This window comes from Triticum dicoccoides, chromosome 6B, assembly GCF_002162155.2.
Source record: "Triticum dicoccoides isolate Atlit2015 ecotype Zavitan chromosome 6B, WEW_v2.0, whole genome shotgun sequence".
Lineage (NCBI taxonomy): Eukaryota > Viridiplantae > Streptophyta > Magnoliopsida > Poales > Poaceae > Triticum > Triticum dicoccoides.
The window spans coordinates 190626832-190633929 of record NC_041391.1 but is presented as its reverse complement, the minus strand read 5'-3'; positions in this window follow the sequence as shown (position 1 = coordinate 190633929).

The following is a 7098-nucleotide window of genomic DNA, read 5'->3' as shown; positions in this document are numbered from 1 at the left end:
GGGGAGGCCGGTTGGGCCAAAGGAGATTTGGGTCGGCCTGGCAGGTCGTGGCCCAGTTGGGCCGGTGGCCTGCTGGGCCGGAGCCCCGGGGGGTTTCTCTCCTATATTTTTTTTGTCTTTTGTTTTTCTGTTTTATCTCTTTTCTTTTATTTATTTTCTTCTACGAATTTATATTATTTTAGTTTTATAAAACATAAAAGTTGCACCTAAATTATTATTACTAGTTATACCTCGGTCACAAAAAGGTCTAACCCCCAAATAAAATAGTTTAGTATTTTATAAAATACAAAAGGCATTTATTTAGTTGTTTTAGCTACTGCTTAAATCATTTTAGAGCATTCAAACATTTTATAAAATGGTGGTTTCTTCACCATAATTACCTATGCTTTATTTGTCACCGTTTGTACCTTTTAGTTCTGACATTTGAAAATTTTACTGGTTTGACTTTATTTTAAATTTGAATTTCGAATCGGTTTTGAACTACGCGTGATTAACAACAGTAATCGAGGTGATGTGGCATCATTTGGTGAGGGTTACTATAGCTTAATTATCCGGGCGTCACAATTCTCCTCCACTACAAGAAATCTCGTCCCGAGATTTAAGAGGAAAGTAAGGGGGAGATCTGGTTACGAAACTCTAACGAATCTTCTCGGTCTTGGTTGCTCTTCTCGAAGAGATCGATCCATTACATTGATGTCTTCATTACTCTTCTTCCAGCCATCAGGATGAAGTCAGCATCCTTTCTTCAGGATCTCCATCGTACTTACGAATAGGTAAGGGGCAGCTCAGCTACGACATAATGCTTATGAGGGAAACAATCTGGGGTTAACCCATGAATGAGCATAAGATTATCTCTCGAGTTGAACATATAAAATACATCGAGAGTAAGGTACGAAGGTACAATAAGAGGTTCCAAGCGGATAGGTGGTTGCTCGAAGTCCGAACCAGAGTGAGAAAGGGGGTCAGAGTAGCGACAGTAAATATTGCGTCTGATACCATAATAGAGCACTAGGAAGGTGGCCCATGAATTAAATACAAAGCCAAGCGTGGGGAATAACCACTAGAAACAGGGTCGTACAGGAGAGTCAGGTTTCGATCCAGTGGACCTGTGGGTTATGGGCCCACCATGTGGGTTAGAAGTAGGAAGGGCGGAGACGTCTTGCGTGATCATGCAAGCAAGGCATGTCAGGGGGGGTAGCCTGTCGATTATGTCGGCGACAACGTCGATACCAAGGGCGAGGGACGAAGAGAACTATTTTCCTGCTCGTTGAACGAGGCGGGCCAAGAGGCAAGGTTCTCATCCATCGGCGGTTACCGAAATGCCATCAACAATAGAAACAGGGTCTCACTGTCAGAGTTGTACACCGAGGTGTTTACCTACGCAGTGAATTATTACTGCTTAGATTATATAGATCACAAGAAAGGACAAGAAGAGCAAGATATCCATGACAGGATATAAAGTAGAAAACCATTTAGTTAAGGGGGGGGGTGCTAGGCATGACATCATGTTACCTGGCCATCAAAGGATCAACATCATAACTCTTGGAAAGTTGTCCCAACCATCATATCTAACCGAGATTCAGATCCGATTGGTGTCAGGATACCTCAGACTCAGGATGCCTGAGAGGAAAAGGTGTAATACAATTGACAAGAAGACATTGTAAAATTCTCGAGAAATGAACTATGGGAGCAAGTCCCGAAACAAGAGCTCATCATGAAATCAACGAGAGGATGAGAAGGTGGCTGATGGGCTCAGCGACAATTCATTGAGAATTCCAACGGATGGATTTCCACGATAATGTGAACAAGAAGATGACACTTATCAATTCAAATGATATAAGGTTGTATGCTCGAGGAAAACATACACCATCAATCACTAGTTGAAAGGTGTGCCTGAAATATGACCTTAGGCAGCAAGATCAATGTTAGAGTGACGATTCAATAACCAACATAACCAACAGTCTAAGAACGAACTGTCGATCGTTAACTTCAAAGCAATAGGGTTGCTAGAAGTCCAGAACTCAAACAACACCGTCCACTTGTTGGTACCCCGGTTGGAATCAACACGAGGACCAAGAAAGAATGGTGGTGGTGAGAAGTTTCACCATACCAAGAATTCTTAAGAGGTGGTGAAATTCTCACGACATTCTTGACATAAAAGATGGTAATAGTCCAAGGTAAAGACGAACAAATGCTGGATAGCAAGCATCTTAAGGTATAACACAAAACACGAACAAGTTTGTGTTGAACAGAAGGCAATAAAGTGGTCGATGACAACACAAATCATCAAGGGCAAGGATGGTATTTCTCATCATGAATCCGGTTGATATCCTGGAAGAGCTCATAAGGTTGATGATGATCACGACACATTTGTCGAGAGATTTCATGAAGATGTAATCAATTGGCGATGACATCAAGTCAAAGGAATGATGAAGCAAAAGGTTATTGAAACCATGGGTACGACACAAACTCGAAATCAAGTTTGTTGGTCGAGGAGAAATGGTATGACGAGGAAGATCGACGTAAGCTTAGCTCATCGTCGAAACTGGTGCTCCCGAAATAAGGACCAGGTAGCACAGTTAAAATCTGCACGACAAGGATATAGCCAAACAGGCTAGGAATGGCGTGACTGGCTACAAACTCATACTAAAAAAAGATTATCAAGTGTCGTTGAACCTTAATGCAGACTCGGTTCAGTTATCGATGTCTTTGAGTGTTTAATAACTCAGAGCCCGCGAAAAATTGGAATCAGTGGGAAGTTAGCACTTGATGAAGAACTCATAAAAAGTTATGCAGTTCCATGATAATCTCGAGATACCAGGGGGGTAATACTCGACACAAGATCAAAGTAAAGGTTGGACTGGTGTATTGATCCATAGAAGACAATTGTTTTAACTTGTCCAAGAAATGAGATCAAAGAAGAACAATCATGGTCGGAACCACGGTTGCAAAAGGCCAGATCCTAGATATAAGATGAACTTATACCAAAGGAATAATTTATTTAAGAGAAGCTTTAATGATAAGATCTACATCGTGTCCATGGGCATGAACACAAGTTCAAGGTCGACTCCCACTTCTCCAATGCATAACCTTTCATTCACTTCTCACGTTCGATGAAGTTGCAGTGTTGAAATTTTATCTGGTGAAGCACCAGAAGAGTATGACTCGTGAAAACTTTCGGGTTCACACGGTTTAGAGAAGGCATATGTTCAACCCATAGGGGCTTCTTAGAAACATATACCACAAGTTTCAAGAGTAAATAACACAAGCCCGAAAGCAGAGCATGGTTGGCCAAGCAGAGGATACAACTTAACAAAGGCATTATGTATCAGGGGAAGAACTCACAAGATGATCAAATGTGAAGGACACTGTCGGATAACAATCCAACAAAGGACTTGATGGTCCACAAAGGATCTGATACGAGTATCGGTACTCAACTAGAGGAAGAAGAATGCAAGGAGATCAGATTATAGAAACAACTGACTAACTCAATTGTCAAATGCAAAGGAATTATGATTTCCAAATCAAGGGATCAAAAGCAATGCTCTGATTAGGGATGGATAAGTTGAATAGCCTTAGGGTACAATCAACGACAATTGGATTGGTCGAGAACCAATTCCAGTTAAAAGAATGGAAGCTCAACCGGAAAGGTAATTTATAAGGATCAATGATGATTGCGTGTATTCGCAACATATTGAGTCAACAGACTCAAAATGATAATGACAAGGAATGTCAACAAGATTTCTATACTTATGGGATTAATCATAATGAAAGCAAACAAGAAATTCCATAGCAATAGGTTGCTGAGGATTTTCGGAATATCGGGTGGTATTTCGAAGACTTTTGCGTAACACATGAACAACTGGGGGATGAGCGGATACTCGATAAGTGCGAGAATTAACCGTAGGGGTATTCAAGTGACAAAGAACAGCAAGGCAGTAAGCTGAAGGGATTATCGAAACCACGACGAGTTTTTCAGGGTATCTTGTAATAACAAGACCACTGGGGATGAATGTAAGAATAACAAATGCAAGTAGTTATCCATAAGGGTTTGCGGTGGAAGGTGAATTGCAAACGTGATGAACACAAGTTCTCGGGTTAACAGCGGAGAGTATCTTCAGGGTCTTCTGGTGCAGCAGACGATCATCAGTAATAAGGGGCTCTCCGGGTGAAAATGATAACGAGATCCTAATGTTAGATTTAGTAAAAGTCATTTAACCCGAATAGAAGAGATGTCAGAGTCCCAGAGTATAGGTCGAGGAATAAAAGATCCTAATACCACCCAATGACGACGTGTGCCCATGGGCCACACAGCCATGTTAGTAAAAGTTTTTCAACGACTAGACTCGACTTCGGCCAAGGAGTTGGAAAGGGGATTCCTACAGGCAGTCAGCTCTGATACCAACTTGTGACGCCCCCGATTCAATTGTACACTAATCATGCACGCAAACGTGTACGATCAAGATCAGGGACTCACGGGAAGATATCACAACACAACTCTAAAACATAAATAAGTCATACAAGCATCATAATACAAGCCAGGGGCCTCGAGGGCTTGAATACAATTGCTCGATCATAGACGAGTCAGCGGAAGCAACAATATCTGAGTACAGACATAAGTTAAACAAGTTTGCCTTAAGAAGGCTAGCACAAACTGGGATACAGATCGAAAGAGGCGCAGGCCTCCTGCCTGGGATCCTCCTAAACTACTCCCGGTCGTCATCAGCGGGCAGCACGTAGTAGTAGGCACCTCCGGTGTAGTAGGGGTCATCGTCGACGATGGCGTCTGGCTCCTGGACTCTAGCATCTGGTTGCGACAACCAGAAAGAAAGGAAAGGGGGAAAAGGGGGGAAGAAAGCAACCGTGAGTACTCATCCAAAGTACTCGCAAGCAAGGAACTACACTACATATGCATGGGTATATGTGTAAGGAGGCCATATCAGTGGACTGAACTGCAGAATGCCAGAATAAGAGGGGGATAGCTAATCCTGTCGAAGACTACGCTTCTGGCAGCCTTCGTCTTGCAGCATGTAGGAGAGAGTAGATTGAAGTCCTCCAAGTAGCATCTCCATGTAGCATCTCCAAGAGCATCGCGTAGCATAATCCTACCCGGCGATCCTCTCCTCGTCGCCCTGTGGAAAAGCGATCACCGGGTTGTCTGTGGAACTTGGAAGGGTGTGTTTTATTAAGTATCCGGTTCTAGTTGTCATAAGGTCAAGGTACAACTCCAAGTCGTCCTGTTACCGAAGATCACGGCTATTCGAATAGATTAACTTCCCTGCAGGGGTGCACCAACTTACCCAACACGCTTGATCCCATTTGGCCGGACACACTTTCCTGGGTCATGCCCGGCCTCGGAAGATCAACACGTCGCAGCCCCACCTAGGCAAAACAGAGAGGCCAGCACGCCGGTCTAAACCTAAGCGCACAGGGGTCTGGGCCCATCGCCCATAGCACACCTGCACGTTGCGAGGGCGGCCGGAAGCAGAACTAGCCCCCTTAATACAAGAGCAGGCTTACGTTCCAATCCGGCGCGCGCCGCTCCGTCGCTGACGTCTGAAGTGCTTCGGCTGATACCACGACGTCGGGATACCCATAACTACTCCCGCGTAGATGGTTAGTGCGTATAGGCTCGTAGCCAACTCAGATCAAATACCAAGATCTCGTTAAGCATGTTAAGTATCCGCGAACGCCGAACAGGGCCAGGCCCACCTCTCTCCTAGGCGGTCTCAACCTGCCCTGTCGCTCCGCCACCAAGTAACAGTCGGGGGCCGTCGGGAACCCAGGCCCACCTCTACCGGGATGGAGCCACCTGCCCCTTCAGCCCCCAACTCCGAACAGTATCACAGGTAATGTAACAGTGTAAAGTATATAGTATATGCCCGTGATCACCTCCCGAAGTGATCACAACCCAGTAGTATAGCATGGCAGACGGACAAGAGTGTAGGGCCACTGATGGAACACTAGCATCCTATACTAAGCATTTAGGATTGCGGGTAAGGTATCAATGACTGTAGCAGCAATGACAGGCTATGCATCAGAATAGGATTAACGGGAAGCAGTAACATGCTACACTACTCTAATGCAAGCAGTATAGAGAAGAGTAGGCGATATCTGGTGATCAAGGGGGGGGCTTGCCTGGTTGCTCTGGAAAGAGAGAGGGGTCGTCAACTCCGTAGTCGAACTGGTCAGCAGCAGCGTCGGTCTCGTAGTCTACCGGAGAGAAGAGGGGGAAGAAATAATGAATACAGAGCAAACAAAGCATCACAAAATATAACAAGGCAATACGCGGTGTTCGGTGTGCCCTAACGCGGTAGTAGGTGATACCGGTGAAGGGGGGAAAACATCCGGGAAAGTATTCCCGGTGTTTCGTGTTTTCTGACAGATGAACCGGAGGGGGAAAGTTGCGGGTTTGATATGTTAGGGGTGTGTGGTGGACGAACGGGCTACATATCCAGGTTCGTCTCGTCGTTCTGAGCAACTTTCATGTTGAAAATATTTTAATCCGAGTTACGGATTAAAAGATATGATTTTCTAAAGATTTAATTATTTTCTGATTTTATTTAATTATTTATTTAAATCCAACACTATCCAGAATAGTAAATGATGACGTCAGCATGACATCAGAGTGATGTCAGCAGTCAACATTGACCATTGACCTGGTCAACCTGACATGTGGGTCCCTCTGTCATTGACTAAGATTAACTAAAACAGATTAATTAGTTTAATTAGTGATTAGGTTAATCTAATCAGGATTAATTAACTTAATTAATTACTTAATTAATTAATTAATATTTTAATTATGTTAATTATTATTTAGTTATTTATTTAATATTTTTTAATTCCTTTTTTATTAAAACGTTTTGGGCTAGGCCCACCTGTCATTGGCACAGGGAGCCATAGCGGGTGTGGGGGGGTTCACGGGCGTCGGGCGCGACCGGCAGGGGCAACCCAACTGGGGCGCCGGCGACCACGGCAGAGCGCCGGAGAAGAGGGGGCCGGTGGCCTGGGTGGGCGCGGGTCGGCAGTGAGGGGAGCCGCAGCGAGGGGGCGCGGCACACAGGGGGACGGGGAAGGGCAGCCGCAGCTGCGGTCGGC